We start from the raw sequence: 25,947 nt of genomic DNA, 5'->3' as shown, positions 1-25,947 counted from the left end.
ATGTCCAACAGCAGCTCCATCACTGTGTTCCTCCTCCTGGCATTCGCAGACACACGGGAGCTGCAGCTCTTGCACTTCTGGCTCTTCCTGGGCATCTGCCTGGCTGCCCTCCTGGGCAACGGCCTCATCATCACCGCCATCACCTGTGACCACCGCCTCCACACCCCCATGTACCTCTTCCTCCTCAACCTCTCTGTTCTTGACCTGGGCTCCATCTCCACCACTCTCCCCAAAGCCATGGCCAATTCCCTCTGGGACACCAGGGCCATCTCCTACTGGGGATGTGCTGCCCAGATCTTTCTGCTTTTCTTCTTCTTTGGAGCAGAGTTTAGTCTTCTGACAGTCATGTCCTACGACCGCTACATTTCCATCCATAAACCCCTGCACTACGGGACCCTGCTGGGCAGCAGAGCTCATGTCCACATGGCAGCAGCTGCCTGGGGCAGTGGGTTTTTCAATGCTCTCCTGCACATGGCCAGTACATTTTCAATACCCCTCTGCCAGGGCAATGTCCTGGACCAGTTCTTCTGTGAAATCCCCAAAATCCTCAAGCTCTCCTGCTCAGACACAGACTATCTCAGGGAAGTTGGACTTCTTGCGCTTAGTGCCTTTGTTTCTTTTTTGTGTTTTGTTTTCATTGTGCTGTCCTACGTGCAGATCTTCAGGGCCATGCTGAGGATCCCCTCTGAGCAGGGACGGCACAAAGCCTTTTCCACGTGCCTCCCTCACCTGGCCGTGGTCTCCCTGTTTATCAGCACTGCCATGTTTGCCTACATGAAACCCCCCTCCATCTCTTCCCCATCCCTTGATCTAGTGATTGCTGTTTTGTACTCGGTGGTGCCTCCAATAGTGAACCCCCACATCTACTGCATAAGGAGCCAGGAGCTCAGGGACGCCCTGAGGAAATGGATCCAATAGATTCATAGATTCATAGATTGGTCCAGGCCGGAAGGGACCTCCAAAGGTCATCTAGTCCGACCTCCCCACAGTCAGCAGGGACACCCCCAACTAGACCAGGTTGCCAAGGGCCTCGTCGAGCTTCACCTTGAATATCTCAAGGGAAAGGGCCTCAACCACCTCCCTGAGCAACCTGTTCCAGTGTTCCACCACCCTCATGGTAAAGAACTTTTTCCTAATATCCAATCTATATGTCCCCTTCTCCAACTTAAAGCCATTGCTCCTCGTCCTGTCACTGCAGGCCTTTGTAAACAGACCCTCCCCAGCCTTCCTGTAGCCCCCCTCAGGGACTGGAAGGCCACTATTAGGTCTCCCCTGAGCCTCCTCTTCTCCAGGCTGAACAACCCCAGCTCCCTCAGCCTGTCCTCATAGCAGAGGTGCTCCAACCCCCTGATCATTTTAGTAGCCCTCCACTATCACCAGTAATTTTCTTCTCCTTCACTGTAGAGCTTCCAAAATTTATTATAGACAAAGCCTCTGCTTTTCTTTCACTGATAATACTACTTAGAGGTAACAGCTTGGATTCATAGCACTTCTCTGAGGCTCTGTCCTGTTGTGTCTGATCCCTCTTGCCACCATAACGGCATCTCTGAAACAAAAGGAGACCTTTGAAATGCAGTGTCTGAAGGCTGGTAACCTTGATAGAGTTATAGCTAAGGAAAATCCAAAGGAATTGGACTTTCCAAGTGACTTTCCACCTTGTTTTCTCCTTGTATTTGTGGGAATAATCTCACAGCATCACTGGAATCTGTTGGATACAGAGAACTTAGATGAAGGCTCTCTTCTTGGTGTCCAGGAGCATTAGAATCAGTAAATCAGCTCCCAGTCCCCTTCCTCAGGCTGTCCCAGGTATGATGGGGCTGATGGCAGGTGTCAGTCCATGTGGAAAGGGATCTGGAGGGGTCAGGAGAGGATGGGGACACTCCACATACTCTGGGGTGGGCAGTGGATGGAGATTCAGAAGGTGAAACAGTCTCAGAGACTAATTCCCCCCCAGAATAAAGCACTAGAGGCAGGAACCCAGAGAGCAGGAGTGTGCAGGGCCGTGGGAGGCAGTGAAGATGCATCAGGCAGAGGGAAGGGAGACTGGAGAGATGCGGGAGCTGCCTGAGGAGCCCCAGGGCCAGGACTCTCCTGCTGTCCTGGGGAGCAGGGCAGGCGGGGAGGTGGAGCGGGGCAAAGGCAGTTTGGGCTGGGGATGCCCTGCAGCTGAATGCAGGAGAGGCAGAGAGTGGCCTCTGCTGGCACTTGGGGCCAGCTCCAGCCCTGGGGGGACGGGGAGGCTGCTGCTGTGCCCTTCAGAGGGGCTGGGGTTGTGGGGGGAGTGCCCAGAGCTCTGCAGCACCCTGTGGGGAGCAGTGCTGTCGGGCCAGCCCAGACTGGGGGGCTCTGCTGGGCTGGGCTGGGAGAGGGCAGGGGAGATGGGGGAGAGCCAGAGAGGGGCTGGACTGGGCTGGGAAGGTCCCAGGAGAGGAAAGCCCCAATGGCAGCGGAGCTGTGTGACCATGTTGGGTGAGGACCTGCTCCAGTGGGCATGTGGGGCAGAGCCAGGTGTCCTGGAGAAGGAAGCAATTCATGAGAGGGGCAGAGAGAGGAGCTGGTCTGTGCCATGTTCCCTGGCCATCTTGGGGAAGCTGCCCCAGGGCAATGGGGAGGGGAGTGTCCAACTGGGGGGCTGCTGGGGGTGGGGGCACAGAGGGTGGCCATGGGGACTGTGCTGGTGGGGACCTTTCCCCACCTCATGAACACACCCTGATCTGTGTGGTGCCTTCACCGCAGGGCTGTGGGGTCATGCTGGGCAGTGGGGATTGTCCAGCCCCAGTGAGGAGGTCTCCTCCTCTTGCCCCACGCTCCCCAGCACAGTTTCAGCCGACAGGCGTTGCCACAGTCCCTGTGGGCTGGGAGTTGGGGGGTGTCCATGTGTCCTGCTGGGATCCCATGCAAGGACCTGCCTTGTGTGTCTCTGCTTGGAGCTGGTCACCATGGCCTGGCTGCCCAGTCCCAGGAGATCCTGGGGTGTGCTTGGAGATGGGCTGTGATGGTCTTCACCCACAGCAGCAACTGAGCAGCAGGAGAGAAAGTTTCCCAGGGGACAAGTGCCTCACGCTGTGCTGGGTGCACGTGTGAGCCTTGGGGGATGTCCTTACACTGAGATTCTTCATGGTACAGAAGGGGAACCATTGTATCCCAAAGTAACTGGAGCTGGGTGGGAGCTGTGAGTGTTGCAAAAGGCTCACTGTCCTGGGTCTGGCAGGGATAGGGTTAATTCTCCCAAGGACCTAGCAGGGACACAGGTATTCCATCCCATGTGAGCCATGCCCAGGGGGTAACAGGAGCTAGCTGGGGAAGAGGAGGGGCAGGAAGTCGGGGGGGGGCGGGGGAAGGAAGTCATCCCCCAGGGGAGCGGCACGGTCAGGGGGCGTCCCGGGTGCAGTCGGCAAGCGGTGGTATCATACTCGTGGTTGTATATTCCTCTGTCGGTGTTATTATTGTTGTTGTTTCTTGCTCCCCTTGCTGTTCTGTTAAATTGCCTTTGTCTCAACCCACGAGTTCTTGCCTTTTTCTTCCGATTCTCCCCTCCCGGCCGCGCTGGCGGGGGGGGGGCCCAATCTGAGCGAGCGGCTGCCACGTGGTCCTTTGTTGCCGTCTGAGGCCAAACCACGACAGTCCTTCTTTGTCGGAGTGGGAGACGGACCCGGAGTAACGATCAGTCTCAATATGAGTATGGTCGTTCTCACTTTATTCAAGTTCTCACAGAGTATATAAAGACAGACAAGCAGAGCACGTGCTAGCAACAATTATACGATTGGCTTACAGTCTCTGTTCACGCGCCTAGAGCGCTCACACTATCAGTGCAGACCTCTTGTCCACGCGCAGCAGATGTTTCTCTATCTCCCAGAGGCAGTACCGCTTATCACTTACTTATCATGTAGCTACTTCTTCATACTTCTGTTTCTCAAGGACAGTTCACAGCCTCCTCCGGGCTCTCATCCCTATCAAAGACTGGGTTGCTCATTGTAATCAAGTTATGCCCTTTTTCACTCAGCCATTCCTCCACAATTCCCCCTTTTTGTTTTTGAGCAATCCAGGCTTGGTTTACTACTTTTAACATAGCTCTCTTAATACAACTAAGCACTAAACATAAGCATAGACCTATAATCATAAGGGTTATTATAATGTGCAAGCCTTCAACAAGCAAGCCTACTAACCATTGTGGCATATTCCCAAACAAGTTAGTCAGCCACCCATCTAAAAACCCATGGTTTTGACGAATTTTGTTTGCATGCTCTTTTAACCACTGCAACTGTTTATGAATTGATTCGCTGTGATCGGACAAATTCATACAGCACATGCCTTCAAAATCCTCACAACCATGACCTTGAGCTAATAGCAAAAAGTCAATTGCCGCTCTATTCTGCAAAATTGCGTGGCGTAAGCTATTTTGATCTCCTAACAGAGTTTCTATTACCTCAGTGGTGACATTAGCTTGTTCTTCAGCCCAACAAGCTAACCATCCTATCTCCTTCAAAGCTCTGCCTGCCGCTGCCCCAGGTACAAACATGGATAAAAACACTCTCTCAGTGGGATTGAGCAAGGTAACTTCATCATTGCAATTTGGTGGGAGACCCGTGACCGCCCGTTTTGTACGTGTGGTGTTTTCTCCCTTGGTCACATTTTTCCACCAGTTTTGATTTGGGGCTAACAACGTTAATTTGCCAAGATAACATGGACCACCTATCGCATTTTTCGGAATTCCCTGCCATGCCCTGTCACCACATATCAAAAACACGTCTGGCGGCAAGGCTTTTGGGGTGCCATTGTTCCAAATTTGCTGTTCCCCTTTCGTTTCAACCCCAAGGGCTCCCAGTCCTTGTTTTGATGTGTCATTTGTGCCACAAAATGCACCTTTATATCTATAGTCATAGTAGTTTGCTTTCGGAGTGACGTTTGTCCACCCCGTCCAATTAAATGATCGATAGTAATTTACGCCAGTAAAGGCAGGTCCTCCAAAAAATATGCAGGTTTGAGTCCAGTTCTGGGAGACATTTCCAATTCTCATTGATCCTAACAGTTCTAATTCTTGAGGGTCCCAAGGCAGCGTAACATTCAGGCTATTAAGGAGCGTGGCACTACAGTTACTAACACTCTGAGAATTAATACAGTTCTGCTTACTATACTTGCTAAAGTCTTCTACCTTAAAACCAGGCACTCCTATCAAACATGTCCGAAAAGGCTCTGTAGCAGAAGCAAGCGATAGACAAATGGCTTGTTGTCCTGTCTTATTCGCCCAGGTGACCCACATGTTTTCCCTAGGTTCAATCTTGTGGAGGGTCATTACCGCCGGAATCAATATCCCCAGGGTCAGGATCTTGAACATCTTGGTTGTCAGGTGGATCATGCCGAGTCAGAGCAGGTTTTACAGCTCGACTAGGCACCCACACTGGACCGCAATCTGTGGAGACACACATATAACCTCGACCATTAAATATAACAGGAACAGGTCCCATCCAGATTCCAGAGACTGGATCTTTATACATCACTTTGAGTTGCGGGAGTATTGTTGTACTATTGAACTTAAGGTTTTGATGGTGAATCATCACTGGCGGTTCCTCTCGATCACCCATGAGACAGAGAAAGTTCAACATAAAGAGCACACGATGTAGCCTTTGCTGAGCATCTGTCTCTACTCCCTTTTGTTTACCTAGAGAGTCCTTCAATACTTGATGAGTGCGTTCCACTAATCCTTGTCCCATAGGCAAATGAGGGATCCCTGTCGTGTGATCAACTCCCCATCTTAGCAAGAACTTTCTAACCTTTTACTAACATAAGCAGGCCCATTATCAGTTTTAATGCATTCAGACAGTCCTAATACAGCAAAGCAAGCAAGCGTTTACATACATGATGTGCCTTTTCTCCAGGCAATGCGGTTGCCCAGATCATTTTTGAAAATGTATCAATGGTCACATGTACATACTTCAAGCGACCAAACTCTGGGATATGTGTGACATCCATCTGCCACAACTCTAACACTTTTAATCCTTTTGGGTTCACTCCTAACCCTATTCCTGGGCCATGGCTCCCACATTTCGGGCAGGCTTGGATAATGCCTCGAGCCTCATTTTCTTTTAAATTAAATTGTCTTTTTAGCCCTTTTGCATTTTGGTGAAAATTCTCATGACTCTGCCTAGCTTGTTGAAATTTATCCATAGGGGCATATGACACACTGAGCTAACCAGGCTGTCAGCAAGTTGATTGCCCTGGCCTAATCCAAGGTCTAGCTGATGACTACGAATATGGATAACACAACAGGCAGCTGTTCTTTGGTCAAGTACAGATCGCAACCGAATAAATAAAATCCCCAGCCTAGGATTAGCTGTCTCTCTAAGTAGAGCGGCTTCCAGGCGTGGCACTATTCCAGCCACATATAATGAGTCTGTTACTACATTCAAGGGAGTGCTTAGCCAATTGTTCAAGGCCCAAACTACTGCGGTTAGTTCCAATGTTTGAAGGGAATCTCGAGGTTGTCCCTCTATGATATGCTGACACCATTGACCCTTTTCCTGCCAAACACAGGCTGCACGCCGCAAGTGTTTGCCTGCATCTGTATACACAGTGATACCATCTTACAATGGGTCTTTCTGTACCTTGGGTCTTTCTAGCCACTGATTTCTTTTCAGAACTTGCCATAATTTCCCTTGTGGCTGTTGTGAATGCACTCTCCCACTGTAGCCTAACAAGGCTTCTTGCATGGCAGTGTCATTACGCAGCCACCATTCCAAATCTACAGCGTTAACAGGTATGCTAATATCCTCTGGTTCTTTACCACTGATTTCTATGATTCGTGATCTTCCTTTTCGTATCAATTCACCTACTGCTTCAGTTCACGTTTGAATGCTCGGTTTTGGTTGTACACTTAAGAATACCCATTCTAAGACATTGAACACATTCTCTTTTGTTACCTTCCCTTCGCATTTGTCAGTGGCATCACCAAAGAAGGAAAAGAGAGTAGCAAGTTCCCCCTTTTTGTTTTGCCATTGACAAATGACTGCATATGGTGAATCTTTCCCATTACATATTATCAAAGACACTGGCAACATTAAAATGCGTCGAGATGACCACGTCGATTGCAGTTTTTGTGCAATTTGTTGTAGTGCTGCTTGCTGCGTCGCCGTCAGAGTAACGCCGTCGGCTGGATGATTGCTTCTCAATAATTCTGTTAAGGGTGCAATGTCAGTATTGGAAATACCAACACAGTTCCGCACCCATTGAATGTCTCCAAGCAGGGTTTGGACGTCAGTCAGTGTGCGCAATTGAGTTGCGAGCTCGGTTTTTTGCGGTCGAATCTTGGAGTCTATGATAGACCGTGGTGCTTTGTTTTTGAGCTTCAGTCCTTTCTAGACTCAATAACATTTCTTCAACGCCTGCTCCTTTTGGTAGACTGGCTAGAATTTTCTTGGTGGTCTTATTGGCATTATCAAAAGCCAATACTTTGAACATCTGTTGTTTACCGCTGTCATCTAAATCAGGGTGATTCATGATTGCTTCCCACAGTCGGTCAACAAAGTTACTATATTTTCTGTAGTTCCTTGCATCATGGTACCAAATGACGGAATAGTAGATCCTGGGAGGCCGAGAAACGCCTCTAGGGCAAGTTGCGCCGATCGCTGTAATAGGTTTGCTGGAAACGTCAATTGTACTTCCAAGTCACTAAATTTTCCATGCCCTGTGAACATCTCTGCCGTGACTCCACGGAGGGGGTCTCCCTCCCCTTGTCTTTGAGATGCTTCATTCATAGCTCGTTGTTGCCAGGAGGATTCCCACAACAAATATTGTGTTGGAGTAAGCAACAGTCTCATTAGGTTACGACAATCATATGGACACATCAGATCAGCAGAAAAAATCCAGCTGACAATTTGTTGGGTAGCCTCAGATTTTAATCCATAAGTTGAGATGGTGGTGCGAGCTTGTTGTAAAATTTTCCAATCATGTGGTTCCCATTTGCCAGTATTGTTTACATTTACGACGGGACACGCGAGAGGTGGAGTTCCACCCAAACTAGCGGCTGCTCCCCACTGTCCTTCTAATATAGCGTCTCTAATAATGCCATTCCAGCATGCAGTTCTCGGAGGTGTTGAGGGATTCACTAGCCATGGAGGCATGTTATCATTGTTCTTCGCCACATGTAAATCTAACTCGTCGAGGTGCCTTAAAACTGTCTGTAACATTTTGTCTGTGGACAGTTTACGACTCTTGTCGGCAGGTGGAGTTGGCGGACCAGACGAATCACTGGAGGAGGGTAACGGTGGATACAAGAGAGGCGGAGTTGCTGGAGGCGGTGCTGTGGGTGGAGGCCGACACGCTGCTCCTCCCAAATAGATGAGATCAGTAGACGTTTCAGGCCCCTCCTCTGCTGGAGTTTTCTGAGGAGGCGCTTCCTCATTTGCATTACTTTTCTGGTTTGGTTTCGCATCACTCACTTCCGCTTTTCCCGAGTTTTGCAAGGGGTTCAGCGGCAAGTCTTTACTTTTCTCAGGAGGGTCAGAGTCCTCATTAGCTCGAATTTCAGCAACAGTTTTACACACAGTCCCGGTCATTCCCTTTACCGCGGGCAGCCCAAAGAACCGCGCAATAGGTCCAGGCTTACTTTCAGGTTTTAAGGCAGCCGCTCCTGGACCTAACATTTGAGCAGCTGCACAGGCTACTTCCCGCTCCGCTTTGATCGCTTTTAAAGTCTCTAGCACAGTATGCCACAACCCACGGTCGGCTTTTATCTCTTTCTCCTCTTTTTCATCCCCCTCGATTGTTTTTTGCCACATCGTCCCTCCAAAATCTTGCCATTCCGAAACAGAAAACAGCATAGGTGTGTCAGAAAAATGACCCCATCGCTGTCCTAATTTAATTAACTTTATCAACAGTTTCGCCGGTACTTCATTCTCTCTCTTAGAGAGGATTCCAGCGAGTAGCATGGAACTTATCAACAGTTTCGCCGGTATTTCACTCCCTCTCTTAGAGAGGATTCCAGCGAGTAGCGTGGCCGCAGCTTCTACTTGCATCACTGCGCCTGGGAGGCGAGAGGCCACCTCGCACCGTTGTCTGCTCCCGTCTTCTCCCAGCCGTGGTTTCCCACTCCCCTCCTCTAGCTGCTTACCGCAGACTCGGAGAACTCAGTCCCGCTGAGCTATGGATCTCTGTGCATCCTCTGCTACCAGATGTCGGAGTGGGAGACGGACCCGGAGTAACGATGAGTCTCAATATGAGTATGGTCGTTCTCACTTTATTCAAGTTCTCACAGAGTATATAAAGACAGACAAGCAGAGCACGTGCTAGCAACAATTATACGATTGGCTTACAGTCTCTGTTCACGCGCCTAGAGCGCTCACACTATCAGTGCAGACCTCTTGTCCACGCGCAGCAGATGTTTCTCTATCTCCCAGAGGCAGTACCGCTTATCACTTACTTATCATGTAGCTACTTCTTCATACTTCTGTTTCTCAAGGACAGTTCACAGCCTCCTCCGGGCTCTCATCCCTATCAAAGACTGGGTTGCTCATTGTAATCAAGTTATGCCCTTTTTCACTCAGCCATTCCTCCACACTTTTTGGCGCCCAACGTGGGGCAGTCGGAGGGTTGAGATAAAGACAGATCTGACCAGAGCATGCTAAAAGGAATTTGTTATCGGTATTTATTGTATTATTTACTGGGGACAATGTTGCTTCGTTTGTTTTCATGGCTGTGTTATGTAAACTCTTACATGCTCTATGTACTCCCCGTGATGATGTTTATCACTTCTGGGAGAGGGCTCAGGATTATAATTTTGCTGTCCTGTGCGATATCAACTTATGATTTGATAGCATCACTGTTCAGATGGTTATGTTGGGTTGTTTATTTGGCACTGCTTTCCTGCCCATATCTCAGGGAATTTATTAATAAACACACTGAGTCTATAGGGGAAGCAGGGGGGGATACTTTTCCCAGCTCTTTCACCTCCCTTTTCTCTTTTGTGCTGGATATGCCAGTTTTTGAGAATTTTGAATACTCTTGGGACACGCAGACCAGCTTGGTCCTATTGCTAGGTCTCCTGAATGTTTTTCAGTTTTTGTTTAGGGTTAAGCAACTATTTAAGACTACCACCCCGAGATCTGCCCCAAGGCTGGAGAGTCATGGATGGCATGGCATGTAGGAGAACATGGGCAGGTATCTAGAGAGCTTTTCACCTCCAATGGTCTGGGATTTCACCACCGAACAATTACAGAACCCTGATAAAGTGTGTTATGGTTTGAGAGAACCCATAACAATCTATTGTCGTTAGAGAATTATTCCATCACCCGATGACCCCTCCCCACCCGGAAAAGGGAATCGGGGAACACAAAGAAACACAAGGGTTGAAGTATAAATAGATTTAATAGACTAAGACTAAATAATTAACAATAATACTAAAGAACCAGTATTAATCCCGATACTGATATAAGATATACAGAAATTATACTCAGCCATCTATATCAGTAGGAAGCTGTGCACTCCCAGCAGTGGATAGCAAGTATTGGACACTGCGAGCGCAATGGCTTCAGGAGGAAGGGAAGGCCTCAGGGCTCCGGCACCGGGGCAAGGAGTTGTCTGGACCGCCGCCATCAGGGAGAGAGAGCGAGAGAGAGAGCCCGCTACGCAGCAAACTTTTCTAATTTATATTGGATGTGACGTTCATGGTATGAAATACTCCTGTTGGCCAGCCTGGGTCAAATGCCCAGGCCTTGCTCCTCCTTGTCCCTGCACCTGGCAAGGCTCAAAAAACACTAACCTTGAATCCCACAGAGCCTGGCTGGCTATAAAGTAAATATTTTCACAAATTCAGACACTAGAGTCTTCTAAAAGTGTAATTTTCCCCAGCATTAGAAGGAAAGTTAGTCCTGTGTCTCTCAACCCAGGACAAAGTGATAGAATATTTGAAAGGAAAATTCTGTGGCTACTCCAGAGAGGCACAACTCACCGCATTATGCTGGGCCCTGGCCAGTATCTACCAAGCATTGCTCAATGTTGCGCAGCATCCTCAGGAGGAAGAGATGGAAACCAGGCCGACAGGCAGTGTGGCTGCTGCCACCCCTGCGGCAGGCACGGTGGCTGCTCCAGCCCCTGCGGCAGGCACTGCGGCTACTCCAGCCCCTGCGGCAGGCACTGTGGCTACTCCAGCCCCTGCGGCAGGCACTGTGGCTACTCTAACCTCAGTGGCAGGCACTGCAACTGAACCAGAAAACCAACCTGTGCCCATATCAGTTGCCCCTATCCAGAAGAAGAAATACACCAAGAAATCAGTTCGCTCAGCGAAGGATGACGATGATCCAGGGTTGTCATGAGAACAAGAGGAAGAGGCAGAACCAGAGATAATCACTCGATCCCTATCCCTGAGTGAGCTGCAGGACATGCGAAAAGATTTCAGTCAACTTCCAGGTGAGCACATTGTCACGTGGCTGCTCCGGTGCTGGGACAATGGAGCCGGTAGCTTGGAATTGGAGGGTAGGGAAGCCAGGCAGCTGGGATCTCTGTCTAGAGAAGGGGGCATTGACAACGCAATTGGGAAAAGGACACAAGCTCTCAGCCTCTGGAGGCGACTCCTGTCAGGCATGAGGGAAAGGTATCCCTTCAGCGAAGATGTTGTATGTCATCCAAGCAAGTGGACCACCATGGAAAGAGGTATTCAGTACCTGAGAGAATTAGCCGTGTGGGAGATGATTTATTATGACCTGGACAATGCCCAGTTTCCCACAGATCCTGATGAGATCCAATGCACAAGGTCCATGTGGCGGAAGTTTGTACGGAGCGCACCATCATCATATGCCAACTCATTAGCAGTGATGGAATGGAAAGGCGAAGAGGGACCAACAGTGGATGAGGTGGCTGGCCGACTTGGGCAATATGAAGAAAATCTCTCTTCTCCCCTCGTCTCAGCTGTGGAGAAACTGTCCCGGAAGGTCCAGCAACTTGAAGAGAATATGTCCTCCCCACCTGTACAAGCCAGTATCTCAGCTGTAAGGAACAGATGTTTTTCCACTCAAGATAGAGAATACAGGGAGTACACCCCACGAAGCACCCTGTGGTTCTGCTTGCGTGACCACGGAGAGGACATGAGGAAGTGTGATGGACAACCTACTTCAATCCTACGGGCACGGGTACAGGAATTGCAAGGAAGAACAACCACAAAAGCGGATCTCCCCAGGAAAAGTGCTGCCCCGGTTTCCAATGTGCAGTTCCCCAGACAGAATAGAAGGCCTGAGCCTACTTCTGATCCCCTTGAAGGAACTTCCAGAGCATTTCTGCAAGAGGCGAGTAACGGATACTATGACCAGTATTAGAGGGGCCCTGCCTCCAGCCAGGTGGGGGAAAGGGACAGCCAGGTTTATTGGACAGTGTGGATTCGACGGCCTGGCACATCAGAGCCACAGGAGTATAGAGCTTTAGTGGACACAGGTGCACAGTGTACCCTAATACCATCAAGCTATAGAGGGACAGAACCCATTTGTATTTCTGGAGTGACAGGTGGATCCCAAGAATTGACTGTACTGGAGGCTGAAGTGAGCCTAACTGGGAATGAGCAAAAGCATCCCATTGTGACTGGTCCAGACGCTCCATGCATCCTTGGTATAGATTATCACAGGAGAGGGTATTTTAAGGACCCAAAAGGGTACCGGTGGGCTTTTGGCATAGCTGCCTTGGAGGCGGAAGAAGTTAAACAGTTGTCTACCTTGCCTGGTCTCTCAGAGGACCCTTCTGTTGTGAGGTTGTTGAGGGTCGAAGAACAACAGGTGCCAATCGCTACCACAACAGTTCATCGGCGGCAGTATCGAACTAACCGAGATTCTCTGATCCCCATCCATAAGCCGATTCGTCAACTAGAGATTCAAGGAGTGATCAGCAAGACTCGCTCGCCCTTTAACAGTCCCATATGGCCAGTGCAGAAATCTAATGGAGAGTGGAGGCTAACTGTGGACTATCGTGGCCTTAATGAAGTCACTCCACCGCTGAGTGCTGCCGTTCCGGTCATGTTAGAACTTCAATACGAACTGGAGTCCAAGGCAGCCAAGTGGTATGCCACAATTGATATCGCTAATGCATTTTTCTCAATCCCTCTGGCAGCAGAGTGCAGATCACAGTTCGCTTCCATTTGGAGAGGTGTCCAGTACACCTGGAACCGGCTGCCCCAGGGGTGGAAACATAGCCCCACCATTTGCCATGGACTGATCCAGACTGCACTGGAACAGGGTGAAGCTCCGGAACATCTGCAATACATTGACGACATCATCGTATAGGGCAACACAGCAGAAGAAGTTTTTGAGAAGGGGAATAAAATAATTCAAATCCTTCTGAAAGCTGGTTTTGCCATAAGATGAAGTAAGGTCAAGGGACCTGCACAGGAGATCCAGTTTTTAGGAGTAAAATGGCAAGATGGATGCCGTCAGATCCCAATGGACGTGATCAATAAAATCGCAGCTATGTCTCCACCAACTAGTAAAAAGGAAGCACAAGCTTTCCTGGGCATTGTGGTTTTTTGGAGGATGCATATCCCAGATTACAGTCTGATTGTGACCCTCTGTATCAAGTAACCCGGAAGAAAAATGATTTTAAATGGGGTCCTGAGCAGCGACAAGCTTTTGAACAAATTAAACAGGAAATAGTCCATGCAGTAGCTCTGGGGCCAGTCCAGGCAGGACAAGATGTTAAAAACGTGCTCTACACCGCAGCTGGGGAGAACAGCCCTACTTGGAGCCTCTGGCAGAAAGCGCCAGGGGAGACACGCAGTTGACCCCTAGGGTTTTGGAGTCGGGCCTACAGAGGATCTGAAACCCACTATACTCCAACAGAAAAGGAGATACTGGCAGCATATGAAGGGGTTCGAGCTGCTTCGGAAGTGGTTGGTCCGGAAGCACAGCTCCTCTTGGCACCTCGGCTGCCGGTGCTGGGTTGGATGTTCAAAGAAAGGGTCCCTGCTACACATCATGCAACGGATGCTACATGGAGTAAGTGGATTGCATTGATCACACAGCGAACTCGAATGGGAAACCCCAGTCGCCCAGGAATTCTAGAGGTGATTATGGACTGGCCAGAAGGCAAGGATTTTGGAATGTCACCGGAGGAGGAGGTGATGCGTGCAGAAGAGGCTCCACCGTATAATGAACTATCAGAAAATGAGAAGAGATATGCCCTGTTCACTGATGGGTCCTGCCGGATTGTGGGAAAGCATAGAAAGTGGAAGGCTGCTGTGTGGAGTCCTACAAGACGAGTTGCAGAAGCCACTGAAGGACAAGGTGAATCAAGCCAGTTTGCAGAGGTGAAAGCAATTCAGCTGGCTTTGGACATTGCCGAGCGGGAAAAATGGCCAGTACTTTATCTCTATACTGATTCATGGATGGTGGCAAATGCCTTGTGGCGGTGGTTACGGCAGTGGAAGCAGAACAATTGGCAGCGCAGAGGCAAACCTATCTGGGCTGCTGAATTGTGGCAAGATATTGCTGCCCAGGTAGAGAATCTGGTTGTGAAAGTACGTCATGTAGATGCCCATGTACCCAAGAGCCGGGCCACTGAGGAACATCAGAACAACCAGCAAGTGGATCAGGCTGCTAAGATTGAAGTGGCCGAGGTGGATCTGGACTGGCAACATAAGGGTGAATTATTCATAGCTCGATGGACTGCGCTGGCGGGGGGGGGGGGGGGGGCGATCTGAGCGAGTGGCTGCCACGTGGTCCTTTGTTGCCGTCTGAGGCCAAACCACGACAGGATCCCATCAGCTGTCATATGTACCAGCTGTAGGAGATCCCTCCAGGAACTGCAGCTGCGTTGCCCTGCACCCAGAGACTTACCACGTAGAGGGCTGTGAAGATTTCTGCCCCAGTGAGCTCTCAGCATCCTCCCACTCCCAACTGCCTTTAAGCTCTCTCAGCCGCACAGGTCTCCCCTCGCTGCCTGCAGGCAGTGTCCCCAGCCCTGTTCCTGGGCAGAGCTGTCTCTCTGCGGCGCTGCCCATGACCATCAGCTCCCTCCATCCCAGGAGCCCGGCCCAGCTCAGCAGCAGAGGGACCATCCCAAGGCAGCACGTCCTCTACCCCTCTGGGCTCCCTCCAGGTGTCCCTGGGGCTCCAGGGGAACCTGCTGTGAAACAGGCTGAAGTCATCCCTGATGTTCCCTCCCTCAGCTGGGGAGAGACACTTCTTTCCAGAAGTATCTATTCTCCTCTCAGAATTACATGTAAATGTCACCTTTCTTGGGCTTATCATTAGACAGGACACCCAGACAGTGACAGGCAGGGATCCCCGTTACCCCTGCTGAGGGAAGGGATCCCGCTGAGTCAATGGAGCATCTCATCCTGTGTTTCTACTCCGAGCATCGGAACAAACCTCAGCTCCCTTTCCATGCCTGCCACGAACCCACAGGAGGTGGGATTCCTCTCGCCGCAGGGGTTGAGGTGTGCACAAAACCAGGCTCCCGCGTGTGAGCTCCTTGTCTCAGCTCCCACGTTCATCCATGGAGATGGAGGGCAGGATTGGGCTGTTCAGACACAACGCTGGTGACATCGAAGGTGTCAGGGGTGGTCAAAGATACGTGCGGGGAACTGTAAGCTCTACTGGAGCCGTTCATAGAGACAGGGCAACATCTCGGGGATCCTATATGAGCCTGGTGGGAAATCCTTTGGCCAAGTGAAAAGCATAAAGCATGCAAGAAGATCAGTTAAGAAAGGCAGGATGAGGAGTTGAAGGGAGGAGACAGGCTGGGGCAGCACCAGCTACCTGTTTATGTTTATCCTGCTGCTATTCTGGTTTTTGTTAAGTTCTCTTTTTGGGAGAAATTAAAATCCTGCCTTCTTTTAGATGGCCTGGGCTCAGGAACTAGGGAGGGGTGCTGGAGGACTGAGGGCCAGAGGCACTGCGGGAATAACAAAGTAAGTTAAGACCATGGTACTGCGGAGAAGGGCAAAAAAATGATGAGAAGAGCAGTGGTCGCACATGGAGCCAGAAGTGGATCTACAGCGTCAGCCTTTGAGTTTGGACACAGACTGTGTCCCAGGATTCTTCAGCAAATGGCTGGGCCAGAGAGGAAAGTAATGGCCCTGCAAGGACATAAAAGATGAGGGAGATAAGATTTTAAAGTATTTAGTTAATCCACCTCATCCAGCACATGATCTGTAGAGAGCAGCCAGAAAAACCTCCCCTGGAGGGTCTGTGCACCCCAAGCCTCTATTGTAACCGGGACACTCCTGGGCAATTTTAACATCTCCATACCTACAAACTGCCTCTTTGGTGTGACAACACAGGATGGAGAGTTTGGGAAAGAAAAGGGGGGCCAAGGAGGGACTGGAAAATTGTAAAGGCGCTGAGGTGGAAAGTCAGGTGGTCTGAACAAGCTGGGGAAGGAGCTTAGAGCTGGCAGCCAGGGAGGCAGGCACAGTGAAATAGAACGGATGAGGAAGGGGAACTTGCACCAGAAGCAGACACAGCTGGACCAGGAATGGAATCAGAACGAACTGGTTGGGGCTGAGAGGTGTGAAAAGAGCAGCGCTGGTCTGACTGGGCAAGGGATCTGGGATGACAAGCCTGAGGAGTAAGGATTTCTCCAGGAATTGTCTCTCCACCTGGAGAGACAATTGTGTCTCTCCTTGAGTAAGGCTTTGACACGGTCCCCCACAACAGCCTTCTCTCTAAATTGGAGAGAGGTGGGTTTGAGGGGTGGACTGTTCGGTGGATGAGGAATTGGTTGGATGGTCACATCCAGAGGGCAGTGGTCAACAGCTCAGTGTCCAGATGGAAATCAGTGACAATTGGTATCCTTCAGGGGGCTGTACTGGGACCAATACTGTTCATTATATCCATCGATGATATAGACAGTGGGATCGAGGGCACTCTCAGCAAGTTTACAGATGACACCAAGCTGAGTGGTGTGGTTGATGCCTGAGGGATGGGATGCCATCCAGAGGGACCTGGGAAAGCTTGAGAATTGGGCCTGTGCGAACGTCATGAGGTGCAACAAGGCCGAGTGCAGGGTTCTGCACCTGGCTGAGGATAACCCCTGGTACCAATACAGGCTGGGGGATGAAGGGATTGAGAGCAGCCCTGCTGAGAAGGACTTGGGGGTATTGGTGGATGAGAAACTGGATGTGGGCTGGCAACGTGTGCTTGTAGCCCAGAAGGCCCATACCATGGGCTGCATCAAAAGCAGTGTTGCCAGCAGGGCGAGGGGTGTGATTCTGCCCCCCTGCTCTGGTCTCGTGAGACCCCACCTGGAGTGCTGCCTCCAGCTCTGGAGTCCTCAGCACATGGATGTGGACCTGTTGCTGCAGGGCCAGAGGAGGCCATGAAGACGATCAGAGGGCTGGAGCACCTCTGCTGTGAGGACAGGCTGAGAGAGTTGGGGTTACTCAGCCTGGAGAAGAGAAGGCTCTGGGAAGGCCTTACAGAGAGGCCTTTCAGTACTTAAAAGAGGGCCTACAGGAAAGAGGGGGACAAAATGTTTAGAGGGCATGTTGCGATAGGACAAGGGGTAATGGCTTTAAAGTAAGAGAAGGAAGATTGAGACTAGATATAAGGAAGAAATTTTTTACAGTGAGTGTGGTGAGACACTGGCCCAGGCTGCCCAGAGAGGTGGTGGATGCCCCATCCCTGGAAACAACCGTGAGGTTGGAGAGGGCTCTGAGCAACCAGATCTAGTTGAAGACGTCCCTCCTCATTGCAGGGGGGTTGGACTAGATGACCTTTAAGGTCCCTTCCAAACCCAACTATTCTGTAATTCTATGATTCTATGATATTCCATACCACATGATGTCATGCTCAGCAATGAAGCATTGAGGAAAAGGATGAGGGAGGGAAGGATTTGTGGTTATGTCACTTGTCTTCCCAAGTAACTGTTACCTGAGCTGAGGCCCCAGTTTCCTGGAAATGGCTAAACATCTGTGTGATGATGGGAAGCAGGAATAGTCCCCGACGCACCCTTGCCTGGAGTCAAGCAGCATTTTGTCTGGGAAGCCATCCTAAGGAACAGCCTGATCCCAACTTCATTCCGTGGCCTCTAAACTGAGAGACAAGCCCTGCAGTAAAAGCCAATAGTTTGTGGGTGAAAACGGTGACCGAAATGACCCAAAATGCATCTTTTGGTCTGGCTGTCTGGAAGCTCAGAACCAACCGAACTCTAAAAGACAGTAAATCTGGAATTGGTGCTCACAGAAAACCCATTTAAAACTCTTTATTACTCAGCTGGCTGGAGCAGCAAAATTCTTGTTCATGTTCCATTGCACAAAGGCAGTACGGGAAGTGCACAGAATCAAACAGACCATGCAGCTTGAGCTAAAAAATATGGTACAGAGGAAAAGGATGTTACAAAACTCCGTAAGTGGTGATTAAAGAAGGGAAATGTTCTTGGAGGTTCCACTGTTTTAAAGTGTTTTGAATCCCCCCTTCTCCAGTCTGTGAAGGCTACATCAGTCCTTCCAAACTGGGAAACTTAAAAGGTAGTAGAAAAGGAACCTTGAGCCATTGGAACCCTGGGGTGTGCCTGATATGATTCATGGGATCTCCTGAGAGAAACAGATGAGAAGGTAAAGAACGTGCAGAAAGCCATCCAGAAACTGCAGGAGGAGGAACTTCCCAAACTAAGAGAAATGTCTTAATCAAAAGAGAGGAAGATCTCAGGGTCCACAGACGTAGACTCTGGTTACAAATTAAACAGCTGGAGTTAGAAGTTGGACAGGTTCAAGATTTAAAAACACAACTAAAGGTTTTAGAAAATGAGCTTGAGAAAGCTGGAACAGCAGCTCAGTTTCTGGCAGAGCAGCACAGAGGCATTAGCATAAGTCACAATCAACGCAATGCAATCACTGCAGTCTGGGAACTCGAGAGTAAGTCTTGGCCAAGGTCAAGAGGTTCTCCTGGAAAGGCCCAGGTTGCTGTGCGTCGGCACCGTGGATCCCGGTACCCTTGCCAGCAGATCCTTGGGGATAACCCACAGCTCAAGTGCGCATTGGGAAGCCAAGAAACTTGGCCTCATTTAGCAGACACATGAGCATCCATGAACACTCTTGGGTCATCTATGGTGAACTCGGAGTGAGTAACTCAAGAGCAAACCTCTTCAAGTGGCTGTGACAGAGCCCATTGTCTTGACCCAATGTGGCAAAATGTCACTTCCCAACGAGGGAAATTAAAGGGAGTAACGTGAAAAGACCCATCAGGTCAATCCACAGAGAAAAGGAAAGTCATCACTATTATGCTGTAGATGCAGAAGGCAATAAGCCTTGGATCGTGCCTCAGAATACTCCAGGAGATCTGATCAAGATCCTCCATGAGCTCAGGCAAACACTCTGAGCAGAGTGAGGGACAGGGAGTGGTGGCCTAACATAAAGAAGGATGCAGATTGTGCTGTAGGAACTCTCTCTCTTGTGCCATGACCAGTGCAGATTACACTGGACACCAGTCTAGCACCAGCATATTGGGGGTTGCTGATTTCACGTGAGGAGCATGATCAATAAATAACCTGGTCTGTCGCTTGTGTGCACTTTGACAGATGCTGCATCATCTTGTACTTAGACCATTCATAGCGTGTGTTCGAGCACTGCCGTATAGTTGGAAGGAAATTATATGAATTATGGGAACAAGTGCAGATTGACTTTGTGGGACCTCTGCCAGTGACAGCCTGAAACACCAAATGCATCATGTCAGTAGTAGATCCTTTTAGTAAATGTGCAGAGCCCTCCCTTGCAAAATCAACATGGTGGCCACCACTGCAAGTCTGCTGTTTAACAGTGTTATTTCTTGATGGGCTCTGCTCCACACCATCGAGTCTGATCTCAGCACTGACTTTGGCACAGTAGTTATGCATGAGCCTGGCACAGCCTGAGCGCAACATGTCCCACCCTAGCTCTGTCAACCCATGGGGCAGGGCAGAGGGAAAGGCCAGTCAAGGGCTGGGTTTGGCTGTTGAATGTGGGGCTCAGCAGAGACAAGGAGTCGAGGGACTGGATGGGGAGAGATGGGCAAAGGCAACACCAATTGTGATGTTGATTGTGAGGCCCCCTCTGTAACAGGAGCCCGATTCGCCAGGAGTTGGCCCCAGCGATATGGGGATGAGATGTTCATCCCAAAACCGCTCTTCCCAGCGTAGACAAGATGGGGGCAGAGGGAAAAGGGAGAGCCAGGCCAAGGGGAGATGGCTGGAATAGTGATGATTGGGAGGTCACTTCCACTGCAACAGCCTGAGTTGCCCTCAGGAGACATTCTGGCCAGGAGCTTGTGAGGTCATCCAGCACATCAGAGAACCCAGGCAACAGAAATCCCATCCTGGGGAAGGGAGAGGGTGAGGCAGGTGGAAGAGGCCCACCTGGGTTCTGATGCTGGGGGCTCCTCTCTTACAGCAACCTGACCACCCCTGCAGGCAGGAGGGCAGGCAGGGCTCATGCCCACCCTGCTCAGGAATAGCCCTGGGACTGGTGAGAAATCTGTTCCTTGTCTCCAGGGTGAACACCCCCTGTTTCACCCAGCACCCATTGTCTTTCATCCTCTTCACATGCATCATGGGGAGAGACTGGCTCTGTATTCTCCATGACCTCCTGGTAAGTACTGGCTGACTGCAGCGAGGTCTTCCTCAGCCTTCCCTTCTCCAGGTCGGACAAGCCCAGATCCCTCAGCCTCTCCTCACAGGGAAAGTGCTCCAGTCACGGCCTCTCTTGGGGGCCATTCACTAGACCCCCTTCTGCTTGACAACATCTTTCCTGTCCCCAAGTGAGGTAGATGACGCCGGTGAGCTCCAAAACCTCCTGGGTGCTCTGCACCTTGCTCTGTTGTACCTTCAGTAGATACGGGGGTAGTGTAAGTCTTCCATGAGGACCACGGCCTACAAACATGAGGCTATGTCGCTCCAGTCATCTGAAGAAGACCTCATCCACTTCCTCTTCCTGATCAGGAGCTCCATAGCAGACATCCACCCAAGACAGTGTTGCCCATGTTTTTCTGCCCTCTCATCCCGACGCCCCAGCTCTCAGCTGACTCACCCTCCACCCCCAGGCAGGGCTCCATGCAGTCCTGTCATGGCTGGCACTGAGCTGGCCAATGACAAGACCAGAGATGCTCTCGCCCATCTCTCGCTCCAAGCAGAGGAAGAAGAAAAATAGAGAGAGTTACAAGGTTAGAAAGAAAACCAAAAACACTTTAATGAAATATTAATAATAAGATACAAGGAAATAATGAAATAGATACAATATATATGAATATATGTACAAAACCTTACCAAGCTCCCAGGGAGATGTCACCACCAGCAGGCACTGGGAAAGTTCCAGACTGGTCTCAGTGGAATGGGAACGGGATTCCAGAACACACTGATGGGGATCAAAGGTAAAGGCACTGACAGGGTCTTCATGAGCCATCAAAGACAAAGAGAGCCATTGAAGCCCTTCAAGAGGAGCCAACCCAACAGCTCGGATCCCTCAGTTTTTACGCTGAGCATGGGGCAGATGGAATGGAACACCCAATTGGTCAGTTTGGGTCACCTGACCTGTCCACACCTCCCCACAGGTGCAGCCCCTCCATGGGGTAAACAACCAGGTCAGCTGGCCCTGGGTGCCACAGAAACGAGTATACGCAAGAGCCTCACTCACTGAACAGAAAGTTGGGTCCAATCCACCCCAAACCAGGACAAGTCCTGACTCTGTCTTCCATAAAGGGCCTTTGCTTCCCGACCAAGACCTATGGCATTATCTTGATGTCGCACCCCCAAGACCCCACGGTTTCTCTAGGAGGTCTGGGCTACCTTCTTCCTCCAGTACCCAACTTGCAGACCTTCTGGGATCTCTGTTGTCCAATCCAGATTTAGGCCCTCAAAAATGCATGGCCTGCAGGCCTTTTCTACACTCTGGTTGCTCTGGTTTGATGTTCACTAGTGGTGAACACTAGGTTCACTAGGTGGGAGTGTTGATCTGCTTGAGGGTCGGCAGGCTCTACAGAGGGACCTGGACAGGTTGGATCAATAGGCCAAGGCCAATGGGATGAGGTTTAATAAGGCCAAGTGCCGGGTCCTGCATTTCGGTCACAACAACCCCAGGCAATGCTACAGGCTTGGGGAAGAGTGGCTGGAAAGCTGCCCAGCAGAAAAGGACCTGGGGGTATTGGTGGACAGCTGGCTTAACATGAGCCAGCGGTGTGCTCAGGTGGCCAAGAAAGCCAACGGCATCCTGGCCTGTATCAGGAATAGCGTGGCCAGCAGGAGTAGGGAAGTGACGGTGCCTCTGTACTGGGCACTGGTGAGGCCTCACCTCGAGTACTGTGTTCAGTTCTGGGCCCCTCACTACAGGAAGTTTGGTTCCCCTCACTACAGGAAGTTTGGTTTGTGTCTGTTTGTGGGTGGGGTGGTGTTCTGTTGTGGGCATTTGGTTTGGTTTTGGTGTTCTGGGATTTTTTTTTTATTTTTTTTTATTGTTTGTTCGTTGGACTCGATGATCTCAAATGTCCTGTCCAACCAAAAATATTCTGTGATTCTGTGATTCTGTGAAGTCTTGCACAGTCCCCAAAGGTGCTGTCTGGCTTCACAGCACCAGTCTCAGACCTCTGAGGCAGAAACCCCCATCCTCAGTTGGCAAGGTCATCCTGGCAGGCTCTCCCATTGACCCACTTGGTGAATCATTCACACAGGTATGTTGGAACTTTCTTGGAATTCATTTTTTACTTTTTGGGTTTTGAATTGTTCCTCTGAAAACATGGCAATTCATGTCCTAGAGATAGCAATTCTTTCTTCTTTATGGGAGTGCTGGGGACTAGGTCAGATTAAAATGCCTCCATGGTGTATGTTGGTATTTGCAGCCCTGTGCAGAAGGAGTTGGGGCTATTACAATCAAAGAATCATAGAATGGCTTGGGTTGGAAGGGACCTAAAAGATCATCTAGTCCAAGCCCGCTGCCGTGGGCAGGGACGTCTTTCACTAGTTTGGGTGTCTCCAAGTTCCTGACCTCGGACACTTCCAGGGATGGGGCATCCACAACTTCTCTGGGCAACCTGTTCCAGTGTCTTTTCACCCTCATCGGAAACCATTTCTTCCTTATGTCTCATCTAAATCTACCCTCTCTCAGTTTAAAGCCTTTGCCCCTTGTCCTGCCACTACAGGCCTCGGTAAAAAGTCTCACTCCATCTTTCTTGGCCCATGACCACTATGTTTCCATCTGCAAACACCATGGAGAGAGCCCAGGGGTCTCCCGAGATGGGGTTTGGAGGCCTCAAGCACATGTCCACTATAGAGAGGCCCTAGGCTCAGTGGTGTGGGGACCACGGACAGTATAGGAGTGGCCTGAGTGTGCTTGAAGGGTGGTCTTGGAGCTGGTGGAGCTTCTCTTCATAGTGGAAAAGGGCATGAGAAAGAAATAATGCCACAATGTGCATCTGGGAAGGTGCAGACTAGACTTCAGGAGAAAAAACGTGTCACTCCAAGGGCAGTGCTGTGGTGCAACACGTCACCCAGAAGGAGTCTGGATCAGCCCAAGGCTTTGTGCTTCAAGGAAGGGTCAGGGAGGGCGAGAGATACCAGCAAAGGAAGGTGACAGCAAGGTGGGGCAGCCGGGTGGATGACTGCAGCCTGCAGGGAAAGAGGCAGAGGTGACGCAACACCATAGAACAGTCCGAGGTGGAGAAGACAGAGGGATGTGGCAAAGGTTGAAGCCCCCTCACAGAGCCAACCTCTTCATGTCTTTGGTTATGGCTCTTGTCTCTGCTGCTGGTGCCTATGAGGAGACAACTGATCCTTCCAGCACTGGCGCCTCGCTGCCTCCTTGTCCACACTCAGGAGCCTGGGAGGTGTCAGACCACGGTCCTGCCCTTGGCATTGCACATCTCCATAACACTGTCCCAGGAAGAGCCCTGAGGAGTGAGTGAGGGACAGGATCTCCCTTCCCGGGGGCTGGGGGTCAGGCCTTGGACCTTTGGGTGATGGGATCGGGGCCTGGCCCTTTGCATCAATGAAACACATCAGAGCCATCTTCACCTTGCTGTTCAAGACCTGACATCACTGCCTCCAGGTTTCTGCTCTAACCGGACCCTGGGGACAATTTCTCAGTAGTGTCCCTCAGTGGGACCCATTAGCACTACAAGGAACTTTGGAGCTTGAATCTGACTTGGACTTCTGGAGAGGTTTCTTCAGTTTCCTCTCAGCATCTGAGGTTCAGGGACTCATCATCAAACCCACCAGAGGGGTCGATAAAATGCCTTGGGCTGGTCCTGTGCTGCTGAGCTGGGCCGGGCTCCTGGGGTGGAGGGAGCTCCTGGCAAGGGGCAGTGCTGCAGAGAGACAGCTCTGCCCAGGAGCAGCTCCTCTGCCAAGCGCAGCAGGGATGAGGGGGCTCCCAGCGTATCTCAGGGAGACGAGCATGGGCAGAGAGAGAGCTTGAAGGTGCTCAGGACTGGGAGGATGACGGAGAGCTCACTGGAGGAGAAATCTTTGCAGCCCTTGAGAGGGTAAGTCTCCGGGTGCAGGGCAATGCAGGAGTAGTTCCTGGAGGGATCTGCTAAAGCTGGCCCAGCCACAGCTTATGGGATCTGTAAGGGGGGGCATTTGAAAAGCTGTGAAGCTGAGTGTGGAACCAGGGGTGCCCAGGGCTGTCCTTCCGAGCAGGGTCCCTGCACCCCAGGGCTCTGTGTGCCGGGGCAGGGACTCTGCCACCTGCCAGGGTCAGCTCTCAGCCTGCCCGGGGAGCTCCCCATGGAGCTGTGGGGAGAAGCTGTGGGTGGAAGGCGTGAGCCCCGGCAGGGCAGGCTTTTTCTGTCCAGAGAGTGCTGTGTGGGTCAGGGCTGCTCACAGCTCCACACTACTACAGAACATTCCCAGGAGAGCTTTCTAGGAATACAGTAAGGCAGGATCTACCTGAAAGGGAAGGAAACTCCTACTCTGGGTTGTCTGGGTGGGCAATAGGGCATAGAAATTCATCTCTGCCTTCAGAAGGATGCACCTAAACTCCAAATCTGTTCCTCTTAGGGGTCAAGAGTACCAGAGAGTATCAGGAAGCCACACACCCTGGCTTACAGACAGCATCAGCATCGCTTTTCAGCCTCCTCATGTGGCCCTGATGTCCCCATGGAGCCTGCACAGCCAGAGGTGGCCCTGGGCAGTGCCCGGCTGCTGGGAGGTTCTGCAGGGCAGAGCTGAGCCCCAGCGGGTGGGATGGGCTCTGGGAGCAGTGGCAGGAGGAGACCTGGGGAGAGAGAAACAGCTCCTGGCAGGGACAGCCCCGGGCAGCAGAGAGATGGGCAAGGGCTGGGGGGAAACTGCCAACACGCACTGGGGGAGGGTGCCTTCAGGCAGCTCTCTCTTGGCCCTTCCCTGGAGATGTCTTCTGGGCAGTGTCTGCTGGGCAATGAGCTGACTCTCTCTTTAGAACCTCCCACCCTCGGGACCCCTGACTGTCTGCTTTGCCTGTCCTGCTGGCCTTGCGAGCTGCCCCCAGAAAGAAAGGCACAGCTCTCCCCTAGGATCCTCGGCGGGGCTGAGCCTTTCCCTGGGGGGCGGCACTCTCCTCTCGGAGCCCTTTGCTTCTCTCAGAGAGGGATTGTGTCCTGCTCCCTCCATCACAGCTCCATCTCTGGGCTGGCACCGAGAAGAGTTCACAGATCAGAAGAGTGATCTTCACCTTCAGAAGAGTGTTTTTCTGCTCCTATAGGAGTTCAGATATTTGTGTTATTTCAGTGAGCGATTTGTGTGTGAAGTCATCTTCAAGGCAGCACAAGTGAAAGCGCAGGGCAGATGGGAAAAGACCGATGGACGCTGCAGCTCTCCTGGCTCTGCTCTGAGCCACAGAGAGCTGAGCCCTTTTGCTTGTCCTGTTTCTAGACTCTTGACATCTTCAGTGATATAAACGAGGATTTCTACCCCTCAAAAGAACACTCACCAGATGTGATGGGGGAAAATCAAAACCACACTCAAAATTATGATGAGGACACGCTCAGCCTCTCCTCTGCAGCCCACGCTCTGGAGAGTCCTGAGTGCAGATATTGA

The 25,947-nt window shown here is 50.8% G+C and overlaps 1 pseudogene; it reads left to right on the top strand.

The window, feature by feature from the left end:
* LOC141478895 (olfactory receptor 14J1-like) lies at nt 1-25,947 on the top strand (annotated as a pseudogene).

This window comes from Numenius arquata, unplaced genomic scaffold (genome assembly GCF_964106895.1).
Source record: "Numenius arquata unplaced genomic scaffold, bNumArq3.hap1.1 HAP1_SCAFFOLD_483, whole genome shotgun sequence".
Taxonomy (NCBI): Eukaryota; Metazoa; Chordata; class Aves; order Charadriiformes; family Scolopacidae; genus Numenius; species Numenius arquata.
Note: the sequence above shows the minus strand (reverse complement) of the source record. Positions and strands in the feature narration are given on the sequence as shown.